Below are 20,486 nucleotides of genomic sequence, written 5' to 3'. Positions count from 1 at the left end.
GAAGAAGAAGAAGAAGAAGAAGAAGAAGAAGAAGAAGAAGAAGAAGAAGAAGAAGAAGAAGAAGAAGAAGAAGAAGAAGAAGAAGAAGAAGAAGAATAGCTATCAGGCTGGGCATGTAGCTCTGTAATGGAGCTCTTGGTTGGTATCACTAGACTTTATTTCAGTCTTCACTACTGCAAAAAAAAAATGACCTGGCATATCCGTGTTAACATGTGTGTGCTGTCCCAGAGCCTACACCTACAGAGCAAACACAGTAACATACTGCTGCACCACACACACCTTGCAAATCCTGCACAAGTTCTCTCATGGTCTATCCAAACTTATCCAACCAATACAGGGAAGCAATCTTGGAAATAGTTCCAGATCATTAAGTTAGAAAATGTAAATCAACCATGCTATCCCCTTGATGTCCACAGATGCTCCTTTAACAACAGTTAACCTTCAAAAAAAAAAGGTAAGACAAGGATTGTGTCTTTGGATAATATAGTGCAAGGATTCCTCCAACTCATGTACACATCTGTACATGAGTTGCTCTGGTAACTGAGCCATACTCTCCCATAGACACCTTGAAGCTCAACCAACATGCACCAAGGTATAAGATTAGCGTCCATTAGCACATCTATGAGTCTAGAAGCAGGCAGATGGAAGGAGAGTAAATCATGGCAATATCCACATAAATACACTATCAGCTGGAAATTTCATACCTAATATAACTATTGTTTCTATGAATAGTTTTATGATTGAAGCCAGTGTTTAAGCATATTTCAGTTTGAAGTCTCCACTCAGTCTTACACTGGATTTTGTGTCAACAAGCTCCTAGGAATAGGAGCTTGCCTAGCAAATGGGCATTCTGCATTCAAATTCTACTACCACCAAAAAAAATTTTTTTTAGGTTTGCTCAATTAAAATTTAAAAGGTCTTCTATTATTTTTGACATTGATAAATCAGAAAAAACTCCTTGCTTTTTATATTAGTTTTGTTCATCAAAAAACAAAGTGCTGGGCACCAGTGGCTCACACCTGTAATCCTAACTATTCAGGAGGCTGAGGTCTGAGGATTGTGGTTCAAAGCCAGCCGGGCACAAAAGTCTGTGAGACTCTTATCTCCAATAAACCACTAGAAAACCAGAAGTGGCACTGTGGCTCAAGTGGTAGAGCACTGACCTTGAGCTGAAGAATGCAAGGACAGTGAACAAGCCCAGAGTTCAAGACCCGCAACCAACAACAACAAAATGTTCCTAGTTCAGACATATACTATATTAGATTCCATAAAATGGAATGAGAAATTCCTCAAGTACGCTATTGTGGTTATAAGAGAAGCACCACAAACATATCAGGAAAATCTATGTGTGGGTATTTAACTGCATCCTTCAAGAAAAACTCAGGCACATAGACACACAGAAAGAGAGAAAAAGAGAACTAGAAAGAGAGAGCATTGTTCTGGGATGTGTCATTAAGAATGGTTCCTGCTTTATCATTTGAAGCAATGGGAGCCAATGAGAAAATTATTTTTACAAAAAAGTATTACTAAAGTTTTAAAAGAAAATCTTTCAAGCTATTTTCCTGTAGCTGTGAAATATATTTTGAATTTTTCTATTTAAAAATCACTATTAAGACCAGAGCAATTAACCTAAGTCAATACCTGTGCTCCTGCACATAATCCCTTTCCTTCACACATTTCTTTCCTAATAAAATTTCCTATTACTTTTATACAAAAGTGGGACGACAATCTGGGCTGGGCACGTGATATGGGCTTTTAAGTCTAGCTAAATAAGTAGGCTAGGAGGGAGACCACTGTCTGAGGCTGGGCCAAGCCAAAACGCTGAGACCCTAATCAAAACACAAGTTATAGAGTTCTCTGAGTTCAAAGCTCAACTACCAGGACAAAAAAGAGAGAATCTGGCAAGTCAATGCACAGACCACAATGCTGTGAATATTCAATGCTGTGAACAACATTACAAAAAGCTCATACAAACCAATAAACACTAGCATGACACAAATTTAGTTGCTATAGAACTATAATATCCAATTTTTGATAAGCTTGCATGGAAGTACTTAATACACTATTGATTAAGATAATGAAAATTAAACCACATTTGAGAGTTTCCTCCAAATCTTCACAGTGCCTTGAGTATATTAATGTAGTCAGGAGGAAATTACCTAAGAAGGTTAAGGAATAGATCACCTACAAGGAGGAATGTTTGAGTAAGCTTTCTAGAACTTTCCATCATTAAGTCTTTGTGGAGAGAAAAAGAAAAAGGCAATATGGACCTGGACATTAAAGTAAATGTAGGCTATAAAATGATGCTAATGTAGGTTATGAGATGATGCTAATTGAAATTAACTCCAAGATATGGAAACAAGAGGTTTTTCTTTGTTGTTGTTGTTTATAATGTACTGTGTGAAGTTATTTCTTTTCTCTTTCCTTTTTTCCCCTTTGGTGTATCCCCTGTTGTCATTGTTTTTTTTGGGGGGGGGACCCTGTGTCTTGTATATATGGTTATCCTATTTGGAGAAGGGAAGGAGAACAACAAATTGGTGAGAAAAGGGACAAAGGGCAAACCAATGCAAAAGCAATACTCACAATATGTTGGAAAGGAACTTTACAACTGGGGGGACAGGGGCTGGGAAGAGAGGGAAAGTGGGAGAAAAATGTAACTGTAACCCCTCTGTGCTTTACCTTGGCAATAAAATTAAATTTAAAAAATAAAGTAAATATAGGTTTTATTAAGAAAAAAATTAGCAATACTTATTTAGCTTACTATATGTGAGATAACATATTAAAGATTTTACAATTATTATATAATTTAGACATAAAATTCCTAGGAAAAAGGATTTTTAAATCATTCTCATTTTAATATTTTGGAAATGAAACATAACTTTCTCTAATATTAAACATCTCTAATTTTCCTTTTTTATTGTGAAAATACCATACAGAGGGGTTACAATTACATGGGCAAGATAGTAACTAATTTTCCTTTTTTTAACAATATGTTCTATATTGATTCTTTCATAGGTAAGTTATATTTTACAATTTCTAAAAGTATAATAAGAAAAAAAGAAAAGATAAATTTTAGTCCATTCCCTAAAAGCTTCTAGTGGTGTTGTCTAAAGCATAAAATTCAACTTTCCAACAAGGTAAACCAGGCTAAATCAAATAATGCCTTAACTACATTTTCAGTCTCATCTCCTGTTACAACCCTGTCTCTCACCTATATTCTGATGACTCCCTGTATAGTCATACCCTCAAGTTTACACCTGAGGTTTGTACCTGCAGCTTTGTTCCTCTGCCTAGTATGTGCTTCTCCTGTCTCACCTCACCAGTTCCTATACTTTGAAATTCAGCAAGTGCCAGAAACTTAATAGAGCCTTCCCTGACAACCTTGATAGTCGCTCCTTCATATGTACTTTCACAGCGATTTATGTCAATTTTCCATTAATATCTCTTCTCCCCATCTGACTTTTATTGTAAGCAGATCATGGTATCTGAAAGGACATCTAAGGAGCAGAGTTTGGGCTATGGAGAAGCAAGTGACCAGGGACGGTAGCAGATGTCTCTATGCTGGTGATGTTACAGTGTCAACTAGATCCTAAAGGCAGCTACAGAAAAATATTCCAAAGCTAGGTACATATTGCCCAAGGAGCAATAGATTAGAAAATCATCAGCTAACCAGTTAACAGTTCTGAATGTTCAGCTCAACTTTTATGTAATAGAGTGCTGTGAAATTCAAGAAAAGGTGATTACTGAAACACTCAGAGCATGTTTCCATTTGAGAATCTTTTTTCCTGGCCTTTGCCTTACGTCTATAATGTTCTCCCTTCAGATGTGCATAGTGTACTCTGCACTTCCCTTACATCTTTCTTTAAATGCCACTAGCTTCTGAACACTGTCTAAATCTTGCTTTCTTTCCTTGAGAATCAAGTGCTACCTGTGGAGATAGGAAACAATTCTTACCTGAAGTACTGCCATCTGGTGTCTGTCTAAAATATTTTGTGGCATTTATGCTGGCTTCCCTGCAGCCCTCTAGTGGTCACAAGTTAAATTGTGTCAAAGCCTTGTCACAACAGGAATTACCATTTGTGAACCAATGTCAATAAAGCGCCTATAACAGTAATAATGCCAGAGAGGATTCAGGAGGACTGATCTATTCCCTTCCTAGATGTGACGGCAACTGATCTAAAAATAACAGATGGCACACACGGGATGAGTTGGGCTAGAAGACAGTCGGATACCCAGAAATAATGTTTGACCGTGTTACACGTGGTAGGAGCTTTTCTCTGCTATGTGAAATTGTATCTACTGTTCTGCACTTTAGTAGATTATAAAACTATATGAGATGTGGGAGCAATAGTCACTGCCAGAGAAAAATAAGTCATTGTAGGAACATCTCATAAGAAAGCCTTCCAATCTTCTGAAATATCACAGCACTGCCCTATTTCTCATGAACAGTAAGAAATACGATAGAAAGAACATTTATGACAATCTACTATGCTAAATAGTTTTCAAAATATACCTCAGAAAAATATTGTGAGCTTTATCTTGTGCATAAGGCTTCATTAAAGTTTCAGAGTGTGACTCCCAGGCACCAGTATTTCCTACATTAAGTAGATTTGCTTGAGGGCCTAAGATACAAGTTATTGCAGTAGATGATTTACGTATGTGCTCTCATTTTATTCTATTTGAACTCTTCCAGGTGAGTAATATCTTCCTTTAGGGAGGACTATGGTTTGGATATGATTTGCCCCCTGAAATACTAATGTTGGCACTTAATATCCTTTGTGACCTAATATTATGGAAACTCTTTGATATTAAGAGGTAAGACTTCTGACAGGTGATTTGGATTGGAGAGTCATCAGGGTACAGCCCCAAGGATTAGAATAATACTGCTGGCTTTATAAGAAGAGGGAAAGAAACCAGAAGATAAAGATAGAGACACTGTCTATCTCTTGCTATGTGCCACCTCAAGCTTTCTTTTCTTCATAACTTTCCCAGTCGATAGTATTGTATCATTAGCAACAAAAACAAAGTGGAGTCTAAGAAATAGTAAAATTAAAAATTAAAAAGTGCTTGAGACTATATTCTGGGTTGGGTTGGTTTCCCATATCTAGCACTCATTATTTGAGTTATCTTGTTCAGATTACCTAATAATTTATGGAAGGAGTTCCTCATTCCTACAATATCAGCATTAAAGGAATCTACCACATATGGTTACTATGCAAAGTAAAATAGACAATGGTTGCCAATGCTTAAATCAGTATTCAACAGAGATCTGTTATTTGCAGAAAATGTTATTGAACTTGCTAGAGGCTAAATTCCTTAACTCCTGTTGCAGAGTAAATATCACTGTAGAGCCTTCTCTCCACAGTTGTCCTTACCATGACTATCCATCTCAGTGTAGTATTCAATTCTCTTTACCTAAAATTATCTTATTTATTGAAACCTATGTTTTGCTTCTCCAGCTATTCTCTAGCCCTTTACCTATCCCTTCAACTTCTGGGTCTTCCCTGCTTAGAACAATGCCTCCTCATCTAAGAGGTAAAATCAAAATATAATGGTAGAATAACTTTTTTAAATGAACTGTTTTCTCTCCCAGGGCATGCATCTAATCCTTTATGTTGCAAACATATTTCAAAGTCTTCATGGTTGTAGGGCTGTGTACATATATCAAGAAATAAAATCTCTAGAGTATATTGGGGATAGTGAACAAAGAAAACACATACTTTGAAGAGACATTAATTTCTATGTCATCTCTGAACTTATTTCTAAACAGAAATAGGTGGTATATAAAATGTGAAATGTACCAGTTATCTATGGTTCATGCCTATAATCCTTCCTACTCAGGAGGATGAGATCTGAAGATCACAGTTTGAAGCCAGCCCATGTAGGAAACTTTATCTACAGTACTCTCCAATTAACCAGCAAGAATCCAGAAGTGGGAGTGTAGCTCAAGTGGTAAAGCAATAGTCTTGAGTGAATAGACCAAACAAAAGCCCTGAGTTCAAATGCCCAGTACCAGAAATAAAAAACAAACAAATAAATAAGAAATTGAGTCCTGGATCACTGAATTTCACCTTTGTTTTTTATAGCCTGCACTAGTAAAAATGAAATCCTACAAGTAGCCCCAACATCTTGTTAGTAATGATTTCAAATGTTGACTAAAAAAATAAATTTGAGAGTCAATCTCAATACTAAGGAGGCTTATAGCTCATGGATATTAAAGTATCCCAGCCCAAATATTAAGCCACCTACCACTGCTCCTTGACTGTGCTCATCAGGCAGCTGGCATTACACCAGACCCATGACTGCTGCTGCTCTGACACTCAGCATCAGCAAATAATTATTTGTAATATGAAAATCATTTTTAATAAGCCATAGTGAACAGTAAGCTGGTGGCTCATGCCTGTAATCCTAGCTACTCAAGAGTCTGATAACTGAGGATCACAGCTCATAGCCAGATTAGTCTGGGAAGTCCATGAAACTGTTATCTCCAATTAACCAAAAAGCTAGAAATAGAGCTGTGACTTAGTGGTAGAGTGCCAGCCTTGAGTGAAAAAGCTGAAGGATGGCTCCTAAGCTGGGTGCAAGGCCTACTACCAGCACTAGATAGATAGATAGATAGATAGATAGATAGATAGATAGATAGATAGATAGATAGATAGATAGATAATCAGGATGATGCAATTTATTAAAAATAGGTTAAAAATCATGCCTTCCCTCTCCCCCCACCTGCACCGTGGCCTGTCAGATTAGAAAGATCTGCCCATATGCCCCTTCCTCCAGGTGATGACTTCCTGGCAGCAAGGACCAGCCTTCTGACCATGCCTTCTCCTAGAGAAGAGCTGATGACCATCCCCAACGCTTCAGGCTACTGAGAATTTGTCCCCAGAAACTGAGGAAGCCAGAGCAGCACTCATGCAGATGTTATCATTGTGGTCTTCCTCACCTTACTCTCTGTGGTGATATTGATCTGCTTTTACCTGTACAAGAACAAAGGCAGCTACATGACTTATGAACCTGTGGAAGGTGAGCCTAACACTATCCTCCAGATGGAGATTGCCTCAGCGAAGAGCAGAGTAAAGGAAAATTATTTCATCTAACAATTTCCAAACCCCAAGGAGCTCCTGGCCCCTGCACTCACATACTATTTAATGTTTTATGTGGAAGTTGTATTAGAAGCCAGTGAGTACTCTTAAGTGGTGTAGGCAGATCCAAGGTCCTTGTAGGAAAGAAGTCCAAATACCAGTTTCACTGACTCCAGGGACCTGGGATGTGGAGAAAGCTGCTTGTCATGCCATTAACCAGACTTTTGTAACAGAGCTGGTATTTGTGACTAGCTAGCAAAGGAATAGTTGAATATGTACCTTCATAGGTTAAAAGGGAAGGGAAGAGTGAGCTGTGGCTTAATCTACTCCATCCTCTTTTGGTCACCTATGCTGTCCCCAAGGGAGGTATCCACAGTTCTTTCTAGAGGCTAGATAACACACTAAAAGGCCAAGCTAGCAAAGAGAGGAGACTGGGGACCTTACCTCCTATATTCCCTAATCTGGCCCCAATTTCCTAATTCCCTTACCTCCTATATTCCCTAATCTGGCCCTAATTCCCTCATTCCATTACCTCTTATATTCCCTAATCTGGCCCTTCTTTCTCCATATTCTCCAACAACCACATGCTACTTTTATCTGAATTAAACTTTTGCATTGGTGCAGAAAAATTCATGTAGTAATTGTAGCTCCATCACTAACTGAAAGGAATACAGTAAACCCACCTTTCATGAAACCACAGTCATATTACTGAATCTACTTGTGAGCTCTCTTTGGTATTTTTTCTGCTCTTCATGCCTCCAGTCTTAAGGCTCCTTGAGGATTTTCTCTAGACCTTATTCTCTTCTGAGTTTTGCTCAGAGCCTTTGTTTTTGTGAAATTGCATCTACTCCTACTATATCAAGATCACACAGTGGGCTGATCTTGGAATAGAAAAGAGTTAGATGCAATCTTCATCTGTACTTGGGTAAATTATTTCATGTCATAAAGACTTGGTTTCTCATCTGTTAAGTAAGGACAATATCTCTCTTGAGACCCACAATGAGAAATATGCAGTAATTATCACTAGTTAATAACATGGATTCTTGACATATTAATAGACAAACTGCAGTTCTGTTGCTTTGTATAATCTTGGGCAAACTGAAACTTCTCTTCCATACTAAGTTTGTTCACTTGTAAAATGAGGATGACAATACTTTCATTTAGCGGGATTCAATAATGTCATTTAGTCCATAAGATTAAGATAGCCTCCTAATAAACTGACCACTGAAAACTCCCTCACCAGCATTAGTAACACTGCTAAGAAAACAGACCACAAAAACCTTGACTCAGTTTGTAACTTTGACTCTAGGGGGCGATATTGCACAGACTGGAAATGTCTGCTGACAGGTTTTATGCTTCTTCACCTTACACTTGGAGTTGCATTGCCAAGAAAGCATCTCACAGCATTTCCTAGGGCTTTTTGAAACAGGAAACCAGTGACTACCAGACTTTCCCCATCACGAGTACACAGCGTTCTCAGACAGATTCCTTCTCCATACATTTCAGAAAGCTTAGCCTCCTCACCATCTAGCTATGGTCTCAGTAGCCCTTCTGCTGCTTGGAGTGCCCTTCATGCTGAGTAAGTGGTGTGCTCCTTGTTTCTACCTCCACAGAAGTAATGCTGGTCCAGTCAGAAGCTGAACATCACTGGTATGTTTGGCCTGGTCTCATGGACACAATGTTGATTTTGCAGGAGGAAGTGGAGCTCAGTCTGTGACCCAGCTCGACAGCCATGTCACTGTCTCTGAAAGAGCCCCTTTGGAGTTAAGATGCAACTATTCCTATGGTGGAACACCTTATCTTTTCTGGTATGTCCAGTACCCCAACCAAGGCCTCCAGTTTCTCCTCAAATATGAACCAGGGAAAACTGTGGTTAAAGGCATCAAAGGCTTTGAGGCTGAGTTTAAGAAGAGTGAAACCTCCTTCCATCTGAAGAAAGCCTCAATACAATGGAGTGACACAGCTGAGTACTTCTGTGCCTTGAGAGACACAGTGACTGAGGCTGCAATGGTGGCCCAGCACTAACCTCCTGAGACAAGGCACCTTCTGTGATTGCAGGGCATGGCCTGACCTGTGCTTAGTAAAGTCTCTTACTGATGAATGGGAGCATGTCTGACTATGAAAAAGAAAATGGAAGGAAGGAAGGAAGGAAGGAAGGAAGGAAGGAAGGAAGGAAGGAAGGTGGAGGAGAGAAAGAAGGAAGGAAGGAAGGAAGGAAGGAAAGAAAGAAAGAAGAAAGAAGAAAGAAAGAAAGAAAGAAAGAAAGAAAGAAAGAAAGAAAGAAAGAAAAGAGTTGTCTCCTTATCTTGGGGTTCATTTCACTTAACATCATCTTATATGGTCATGTGTACATAGCTTTTAGCTTGTCCTAGACTTATATTAGTTATTGCAAATAAGGGAAACCATGGAGCCTATGTTTCTTTGGGCCTGGCTTACTTCACTTAATTTCTTTTTCCAAATTTTTCCATTTCCTAACAAATGGGGCAATGTCATTCTTTCTGATGGAGGCATAGAATTCACAAACACACACACACACACACACACACACACGTATCACTTTCTTGATCTATTCATCTACTGAGGGGCATCTGGGTTGGTTCCATATCTTAGCTATGATGAATAATGATGCGATAAACATAGTTGTGCTGGTAGCTTTAGTATAGACTTGTTTGAGATCATTCAGGTAAATGCCCACAAGTGGCATTGCTAGGTCGTAGGGGAGCTCTATGTGGCATCTTTTGAAGAACCTCCATACTGCTTTCCGAAGTGGTTGAACAAGTTTACACTCCCACCAACAATGCAGGAAGGTTCCCTTTTGGCCACATCCCCTCCAGCATCTGTTGTTATTAGATTTCTTGATTATAACCATTCTAACTGGGGTGAGGTGGTAGCTCAATGTTGTTTTGATTTGCATTTCTTTTATGGCTAGAAAAGTTGAGCATTTCTTCATGGGTCTATTGACCATTCTTATTTTCTCTTCAGAAAAAATTCTCATTATTGACTTCATATTTTCTATATTACCCTTTCGCAGAAAAATTTGACAGTACCGCTGGTTTGAATTCAGGTTCTCACACTTGCTTGGATTGGAGCTGGTGAGACAGGTTTAATATGACTGAATAAAATAATCTTTGGAAAAGAAAGAAAAGTTTCGAACATTTCATTAATTATTTTTGTGCCAGTATCTGAAAAATAAATATAAAACACTAGTTTTGTATAATAAAATGACTAAGTTATTTGCAATTAAAGGAAAATCACTGCTTGCTTTATAATTTTATTAAACAGTTATTTAATTATATAAAAATCTATGCCACATGCTCCTTGAAGTAAAAGAAAATGCACAAATTTAATTTAACAGAAATAAAATCAAAGGGCACAAACAGAAGACTGATAATAAACTAAATTTTGCATATTAATAATTATAACAAATATAAATTTCCTAAACATGCAATTTAAGACAGTATCAGTATAATTTATTAAAATAATCCAACAGTGTACTGCTTATGAAATAGATTAAAAGTTAAAATGAAAAAAATCCATGAAAAAACAATATTGAAGGAACTATGTATTAATATCCAACAAATTAAACTTCAGAAAAAGAAATACTACAGAAATAAACATGAATATGATATAATTATAAAAATATACTAGTGTTGGTGGCTCCTGCTGGTAATTCTAGGTACTCAGGAGGCTAAGATCTGAGGATCACAGTTCAAGGCCAGCCTAAGCAGGAAAGTCCTTGAGACTGTTATCTCCAAATAATCACCAGAAAATGGGAAGTAGAGCTGTGGCTCAAATGGTAGAGTGCTATCCTTAAACAAAATAAAATCTCAGGCACAGTGCACAGGTCCTGAGTTCAAAACCCAGGACTGGCACCAAAAAAAATGTCTATGCACATAACAACAAGGCTCCAAAATATTACAGACAGTTAGAACCAAAAGCAAAATAGATTAAAAACAAAACCACTGTTACATGTTGACACTGTAAACTTTGTTTCTTATTAAAGAATAGTTATGAGTCAGAAAATCTATGAAAACATCTTAGATTTACTCAATATTATAACCAATTGATGGTGTTTAGGGAACACTCCACTCAACAAAAACAAAGTACGTAAAGTTAGTGCTTAGAAGAAAATGGTAAATATTTACATTAAAAAAAGAAAAAGGGCTTTATCATAATCATTTCTTAAAAATTCCAATAGACAATATTTAGTTTAACCAGTTCAGGTAATTTATAATTTTTTGATCCTTTTCAACTTCTTTGGCATACATTCTTCTCTAGTTATATATTGTATTATGTAGCATTATTATGCAAAAGTTTTTAACATATGCTTTTATTATAATGAGAAAAAAGCAGAAATAATTTATTTCAAATAAAGAAATGCAAATAATCTAAAAGAGCATGTTTATATTTGTCCAACTCTCATTTGTGCTATTAATTGAATTGTAATAGGAAGTTATCAACAGTTTAAATCTGTTGTACTCATATGCTGGAAATCATCCTCATATCCATGCCATTAGAAGTTATTTCCAATGATAAGAATATATCTCTCCATTGCCTAGATCCTCATACTCTAGCATATTGTAGACAGCTTAAATTTTTATAACTAAATGTCTTTAGATAAAGAAAGCTGTGTATAAACTATGCCCATAAAAGTAGTAAGCCCTGTGTTTTTTAATTAATCACTAATGTATTCTTTCTCTTATACATATATTAGGAAAAAAGGATGGGCAGAATAAAGGAAAGGACAAGGGGAAAAGAGAGCAGGAAGTACTTTAAAGCCATAGAACACATGTCATTTCTTTAGATACATATCAAGAGATGGATACACTGATGTTGGCGAAAGCTGCTGGGTCTATAGATCTGATAGAGAAAAAACTTGTCATAGCATTATCTAACTTGCCATTAATTTGTGGCAGTTTGGTCCAGTTCTTTCTGCAGGATTATAAATGCCATGTTTTTTACAGATATGTCTCCTTGTAGTGACAAAAGAGTGCATCATCTATCTTCTGTCCTGACCCATGCCCAAGTATTAACTGTGGTCACATCTTCCCTTTGGCTGCTACACCAACTCGGTGGAAAGCTTCCCCTTTATTCTCAAGACTATTATTCAAGCCAATTGGTAAGAGAGAAGATAGTTAGAAGGATGTTTCCATTATTCAGCAAGTGAGAATCTATATAAGTGTCAGTGACACTGGTAATTTAGTAGAGGTGAAATGTGTACTCAGTGAACTTCCTTCCATTAAAACTTCAGTCTCTAACAACTTCTTACGACTCTTCTCTCTCCCACTGTCACTTCTGTAGCAGCAAGCTCTTTCTTGGAAGAACTTAATATGGGAATTAGGGGAAAGAGGATGGGTACCATATATCACCACAAACAGACTGATGGGGTCAGGCCAGAAAGAATTCTGTAGAACTGTTTTAGAAGCAACAGTCAGAATGAGATTAGAGCTGAGTTAAGATGTATCCAACAAAAAAAAATTAACAGAGATTGAATGCCTATCACACCATATTTCTGTGCCTGAGCTCTACAACTGCAGATACTGATAAAAAAAAAAAGCTTCTAAGCCAAAAGGTTTAGGGCATTGGAGACCCTGAGAAATACCTGTTTTTCCCAAATGCCTCAGTAAGTAACTCCTCAAAGCATGTCTTATATTGAATCAAAACTCCCCTAAAGCCCTTCTTACTTTACCATCTCTCTACTCCCTGTCATACTTTAAGCTAGTTTGAATCTGAAATCATATATCTATCAGAGACAATCCCCAGAATCCCATTCTAGGGGTTCTCCCTAGAACTCCCCATTCTGGGAAGAGGAGCAAGCCAGGCCCAAACTGTGCTCTCTTCCTGGGGACCAGTGCTGAAGCTCTGTTGTTACTTTGCCATGGCTCCCCTCTTCTTGGAGTCAGCCCTTCAATCTCCCAATCATTCACAGCAGTGACCTAGGATCTTATAGCTACAGCTCCACAGCAAACAAAAGCACAATCTGTGATAGATCACTTCCCTCCTAAAAAGGGACTTTTCTGAAGGATTTAATGGTTTGTGACAAATGATATGTACAGCTAGACGATTGTTCCAGACAAAATGTCCAGCTAGCTGAGCCTGCCCAGGGTCAACCAGAGAGATGCTGCTATATATAACTATGTCGTGAGACTTATAGAAAGTGACAGATAGGGCTGTTCCTGCTTTATATATCCATGCAAGAAAAGGCATAACAGCATGGGAAGGCAGTGGAAGAAAATAGAAAAACATATCCCAAGGGCATAAGGCTTACTCTCTCCTTGACAAGAAAGCCCACCAGGAAGACTTTAACTCCCATATCCTGCATGAGGAGCAGTAAATGTTTCTTGGTTCTATTTCTGCCTACTTCATCTAGTTGTCCTAAAATAAATCCAAGGAAGGAAAGAAGGAAGGAAGGAAGGAAAGAAAGAAAGAAAGAAAGAAAGAAAGAAAGAAAGAAAGAAAGAAAGAAAGAAAGAAAGAAAGAAAGAAAGAAAAAGCCCATTGAGAACATGCTTGCTTGGTTTAGGGAGCAGCTAATAGTCATAAGGATAATGATATTAAAATCTCCCTTTTAGTCATCACTTTCATTATCTATTTTTAAAACCCACAAAATGTTAAGTAAGCATGCAGTCCAAGAAGTTAGAGTAAAAACAAAACTAATCTAAGGAAAGCATGAAAATGATATTGATAACATGAAAACAAGAAATAGTATTACAGAATGCACTTTAATACCTGGTTCATGAAGAAAATTAGATGAACCACTGTGTTATTGAAGTAACTGATTAAAACTAAGAGAAGGTTGGCATGGTGGTAACACCTGTAATGAGAGCTACCTGGAAGGTAGAGTCTGGAGGATCAAGAGTTTGAGGCCACCCAGATAAAGTTAGCTAGACCTCTACCTTTTTTTCTTAATCAAAGTCTATTTTTCAATGTTATTAGTAAGCAGTTTACAAAAGGGTGGGTTATGAGTACAATGTGTCTTGGTCAATATCACTCCTTATCTTGTTCTCCCATTTTCCCTTTCCCACACTACTTTCAAGTTACACAGTTTCTTTTTTACATAATGTATATTGAATATCATGACTAGATTTGCACAGCCTTCCTGGGCAAAGGAGGAATGCACAGGAATGAAGGGAGGAAGGATGAGCAAGTATAAATCTCTATCTTAAAAACAAAATAACCAGGCTAGGAGCAGGTGACTCACACCTGTAATCCTAGCTACTAAGGAGGCTGAGATCTGAGGATCATGGTTCAAAGCCAGCCCAGGCAGGAAAGTCTGTGAGAGCCTTATCACCAATAAACCACCAGAAAACCAGAAGTGACACTGTGGCTCAAGTGGTAGAGCGCTAAACTTGAGCTGAAGAGCTGAGGGACAGATTTCAGGCCCAGAGTTCAAGCCCCAAGACAGACCAAAAACAAACAAACAAACAAAAACTCATAAAAGGCCTGGGAGTGAAGCTCTGAGTTCAATACCCATTATTACAAAAAAGAAAATAGCAAAGAGAAAAACAGAATATAATTTAAAGTAAAAATGTAAATATGGGGCTGGGAAGGTGGCTCAGTGGTAGAGTGCTTGTCTTGCATTCATGAGGCCCTGGGTTCAATTCCTCAGCACCACATAAGCACAAAAAAGCCAGATGTGGTGCTGAGGCTCAAGTGGTAGAGTGCTAGCCTTGAGCTGAAGAACTCAGGGACAGCGCCCAGGCCCAGAGTTCAGGCCCCAGGATCGACCAAAAAAATGTAAATATGTATAAAGAAAATTTATATAAAATATTACTGCTTTCCAAAAACATTAAAATTTAATATAATGGGATAATATATGGATGCTTTTATATTTGTATATGTTTATAGATGTTTCCATATATACATATTTTACATTATTTTACTATATTATTTTATATTTTATTTCTCTTTCTGTTTCTCTTTCTTTCTCACTTCTACATTCAAGCAGGTGATATCTTTGTGCTTCACCTGTAAGCAGCAATATCCATTAAAACAGAAGAGTACTATAGGTTAAGCACAGTGATCATATATGAGTCCCTGGGGTCAATGCTCAGCAGAGAAAAGGGGAGAAAGGAGAACAAGGTCTCTGGGCTTCTTTTATAAAACCCAAATTCAGTCAGGAATGGGGTCTATGGAAGTAGCAGAGATGGAAGAGGGATTTTGATAAGAAATTAAGAGATGCTAGCTTTGCCAAGAACAAATGGATGGGCAGTAAGAATCAGGTCATCTTTTTCTTAGCCACTCTTGAATAATCAGTGAAACTCGCGTGGGAAGTTGTTTGATGAATAGGAAGGGTTCCAGGCTTGCAGTTCAAAACCTTTCTACACTTAATAATTGCATTGTCTCTGCACATTGGATCATATTTTCAACATTTATGAATCTCCCCAAGAGAGTTGCGCTTGTATTTTTTTCTACTCTTAAGCCTCATTTGTACTATAGTTCAACTGGTTTGTATGGGTGAGTATCAGGCATAGAGTGGATTTTGTGAGATGGTCTTGACAATTACATGCACAGTACTATATTGGGAAACACAGGACATTGCGGTTTGGAGCTTTGGAATGCATGAAGTTTGACCAGAAGAGAGAAGATCAGAATTCTCAGGCCAGATCACATTAGTGTGCATAATACACTGTAAAAGCTGTAAAAGACTTTTTCCAACAGGCCAAGAAGACCTGGCACATTCATACTGGTTTGGAGTCATCCAGAGTTCCCTGTGAGTACAATTTACCAAGGCTGGGAATTCTGTAAGAATCACAAATTTGTATCTTATGCTTTCTTGCTTATCAATAGTGAATAGAACCCTTGAGCTGTGTGTACCAAAGGGAAAAGATCAATTCAAGTTCTACTTCCATCATTTTGTGCCTTTGAAGTACAAGCAGAATTCAAGGCAAGTCAATAATGTATTTAAGATAGAATAAAGATAGAAGATAAGAGCTAGCTTGTTTTATAGATAGACCTATATGTATATATACATATATATATTGATAAAGCAAATATATAGTGATGCAGATACTAGGTAGACATAACTATATTTTGTCCATAAATACTTTATAATATGTAATATTATATACTGCATAAATGAGTGAAAACATACAATATTTATCTTTCTCTTTCTCAGTCTGGATTATTTTGTTTAAAATCATTTCCAGTTCCATCCATTTTGGACAAATGACATTTTTTTTCTTTATGGCTTAATAATACTCATTGTAAATATATGGTTTTTTTAATCCATTCATCAGTTGATAGGCCCGTAGGCTGATTCCAGTCTGATTACTATGAGTAGTGCTACAACAAACAAAGCATGCAGGTGTCTCTAGTGTATGCTGATTTACATTCTTTTTAGTACATGCCCAGGAGTGTAACAGAAAGATCATATGATAAAAGTGAGGCTTAAAAATTTACTTTTTAATCTACAAATGGTTGAACAAAGGGTTACAATTTAACGTGTCTATTTATGTGTACAGGGCTTCCTGGTCATTTCCCTTCCTTCACCAATCAAATCAAGTTTCCCACTTCCATTTCACTTAGGTATTTTGAGTATCAGGACTGTATTCATTCACTTGTCTCTTCCACTCATCCACCACCTTTCACTAAGCCTCCAAACTCCACTTTGAAAGGGTTTTTTTAAGAACAGGAAACTACGATAAAGGGGAAAGAGAAAAAATAGGTAATGAGGGAATAAATATTATCAAAGGCCATTATATTCATGGATGAAAACAGCAGAGTGAAATCAATTAAATGGCAAAATGGAAGAAGACAAGATAAAAAAGAATAACAGAGGTGAGTCCGAGCAAAGTAAATTACATGCATGTGTAGAAACATCACAATGAAAGCCTTTCTACAATTAATATATACTAACTAAAAGGAAAAGAGTCATCTTCATTAGTAGGGAGTCAAAGCTTCCTCTAGATTCCAGTCTATCAGCCAGTGCCTCAACCACTTGCCTCTGTAACTCAGCAGCCTTCAACACCTGTGGCCTGTCCCCAGCTCTCTGCACCCATCATCAAAGCAGCAAGCTTCTCCCATCAGGTAATTTGAGATAGACAAACTCAATGAGTTAAACATTTCTAATATTTGGAAAAAATCATCCCAAAAACCAGTGTATAAAATTCAGTAAATATCAATAAAATTCAGTAAATATGTGATGGATGTAAATAATGTGATGAACTTCCCTTGCTCTGCTTTAACCATGCCAGCCAGTACTCACCTCTGCCCTCTCACTTCAGGGCCGCTCAATTCTGAACACTGGATTACAAAACTAGCTTTTCATACTTTACTGTTTATGTCTCCTAAAAAGTGGGATATTACTTTATTTTCTTCATGAATGGAGCATGTGATATGAGCATTCTACATACACACACTCACACACACACACACACACACACACACACTTAGGTTTAAACCTTACGTTACCAGTGAAGGTAGTGCTGAGCAATTTTGTGTTATCTTCTGTTCCCAGTTCACCAACAAGCACATTTCATTCATTGTCCATTTTCATCATTTGCCTATTCTGCTTTTTCATGGTTCCTTGGGAGGATCCAGAAAGAGAAGAGTTTTAATTTTTCCTTGTTTTAATTTTCCGCCCCTCTGTTAATCTTTCTTATATTCACTTCCCTTCTTTTCAAATTACTGTGTTTTATTATGACTTTTTCATATTGATCCAATATATTTGGATCATATTTTGCTCCCCATTGGCTTGCTTTCCCCCTCTCTCCCCTGACACTAGGTCACCCCTTCTCTGGTCCCCCTTTTATATTCATGGCTTTTTTTAGATTTAGATATTTGTATTTCTGAGTCTTGTTTATTTTACTTAACATTATGAGCTCAAGTTCCATCTATTTTCCTAAAAATAACAACTCATTCTTCTTTATGGTTGAATAATATTCCATTATGTATACATAGTACATTTTGTTTATGCAGCAATTGATGGACATCATAACTCAGCTATTGTGCAAAGCACTACAATAAACGTAGATGTACAATTATCTTTGTGTCATACTTACATTTTTAGGTATAGGCCTTGAAGTTATACAGCAGGATCATATACTAGTTCCATTTTTAGTTTTTTGAGGAACTTCCACATTGATTTCCATAATTTCCATAGTGACTACACTAATTCTTCCAGCCAACAGAAGGGCTACTATTCTAACTGAATATAAGGGTCCCTTTTCCATCCATGCCCTTGCCAGCATTTGTTGTTTGTTTTCTTGATGAGAGTCCTTCTGACTGGGGTGAAAAGGAATATCTATGTTATTTTGATTTTCATTTCCTTTAAGGATAATGATGAACTTTTTTCAGGTATTTATCAATCATTTGTATTTTTTTCTTTTGTTAAGAACACTGTTCAATGCATTTGCTCATTTATCAATTGGAATATTTGTTATGTTGGTATTTAATTTTTATAACTCAATAAAGATTTTTCTTCTATTAAGTCTGTCTTTTTACTCTGGTATTTAATTACTTGGATGCCCAGTAGCATTTGTCAATATTTTTTTTGGAAGTACAAAGGTTTGAACTTAGGGTCTCATGCTTGCTAGGCTGGTGCCACATCTTCAATCCTATTTTTACTGCCTATTTTTGAGATAGGGGATCTCAAACTTTTCTGTCCACACTGGCCTCATGCTCAGTCCTCTGACTCTCAGCCTACCAAGTGCCTAAGATCACAGGCATGAGTCAATGATATCAACTCTTGCTCTTAGTTTCTGAACTATTAGAGTCAGAACTTCACTGTCTATACATGTGTCTCCTAGTTCTTTTTTTATGTTTTCTTGTAATAATTTCAAAGTTTCAGGTCTTAAATGAAGATCTTTAATCTACTTCAAATTGAATTTTATATACAGGATGTGGCTTCAGTCTTCTACAGGTGGATAATCTTCTACATGTTGAAGATGTTTTCTTTTCTCTAAATGTATGATTTTTGGCCACTTTGTCAAAAATCAGATGGCTGTAGCTATGTGAGTTTTTTTTTTATTTCTGTTTCAAAGGAAACTGATGTCTAGTTGATTTATCTACAGCTGCTATGTGATCTTAGCTAAGATAGGCTTCCTCCTGTATTGTATGGGAACAATTTTACCTATTCCTATCACAGGATTATTCTAAGTTATCTTCTAAAGTAAATGTATTATGTATCAAATATCAAAACTGTTACATTTTTAAATGATGGACAAATATATAAAGGTGAAGTAAACTGTGGAGTGTTTCTGATACCTATTGTATACAACATTGCAATGTGTTCAGGAGTTGAACTGGTAGAGAGGCAGCTACTCTATATAAAAAAAAGAGTCAATGAAAGTTATCTGGTTGATGAATTAACTAGGAACATAAAATGGCTGGGTGTGGTGGTGGCACCTATCATTGAAGCAATGCAAGATCACAGTCCAGGGAAACTGGCAGAAAGAAAGAAGGAAAAAAAGAAAGAAAGAAAGAAAGAAAGAAAGAAAGAAAGAAAGAAAGAAAGAAAGAAAGAAAGAAAGAAAGAAAGAAAGAGAAAGAAAGAAAGAAAGGAAAGAAGGAAGGAAGGAAGGAAGGAAGGAGAGAAGGAGAGAGGGAGGGAAAGAGGGAGGGAGAGAGAGAAAGGAAGGTGAGAAAGAAAGAGAGTGAAAGAAAGAAAGAAAAAAGAAAGCACAAAAAGGGATGGCAGAGTGGCTCAGGTGGTAGGCTGCCTACCTAGCAAATGTGAGGCCCTAAGTTCATATCCAGTACTGCCAGAAAAATAAAATAAAATAATAGAAACAGTGGCTAAGTTAGCTAAGTGTTATACTTCTCTCCTGATCCACTTAGTTTGGATGCATAGTTATTTGCATTAATTAATATAATGATCTGGGCCTGTTCACATGCCACTGTGATCACAAGTTGGATGTGGGCCATCTGAAGATCTAAAGTACACATTGTAATTCAATTAAGGCCTGAGATTCTGCATTTATAACAAGATTCCAAATAACACCATGCTCCTCTTCTGTCCTCTCCTGCAAGGTTCACACTGTCTGCAAGACCAGATCTAAGGATGAACTTGTCTGTCTTGGGAAAACTAGTTAACTTCTCTGGTCTCAGTTTTCTCATCTGATAAACAAAAATATAACATACCTCTGACTGTTGTAATGATTAAATGAATTATACCCTTACCATATAACCAGGAAAATGTAGTGAAAAAAATATAATTGATGCAATAGTTTTATATACCATATGCATACATGTCCTATAAAAGTATCACAATATCATAACACTCTTTACTCGACTATTGTTCCCCTGTGTTGGAGATGATCTGAATCCAGTCCCAAAGGGCCAGAACTCATATTTCTTTTTTTTTTAATTTTATTTTATTTTATTTGTGAACAAACTGTACAGAGGGGTTACAATTGCATGGGCAGGATAATGCGTACATTTCTTACCAAGCATTGCAGCCTC

General features: G+C 37.0%; 1 pseudogene and 1 gene segment (V, D, J or C); both read left to right on the top strand.

Moving 5' to 3' along the window:
- LOC105992511 overlaps positions 1 to 20,486 on the top strand; it is an 854,274-nt gene that overhangs the window by 262,915 nt on the left and 570,873 nt on the right.
- On the top strand, positions 6,765 to 7,097 carry LOC105992446 (annotated as a pseudogene).

This window comes from Dipodomys ordii, unplaced genomic scaffold, assembly GCF_000151885.1.
Source record: "Dipodomys ordii isolate 6190 unplaced genomic scaffold, Dord_2.0 Scaffold84, whole genome shotgun sequence".
Taxonomy (NCBI): Eukaryota; Metazoa; Chordata; class Mammalia; order Rodentia; family Heteromyidae; genus Dipodomys; species Dipodomys ordii.
This window is presented reverse-complemented; position numbering and strand designations above follow the sequence as displayed.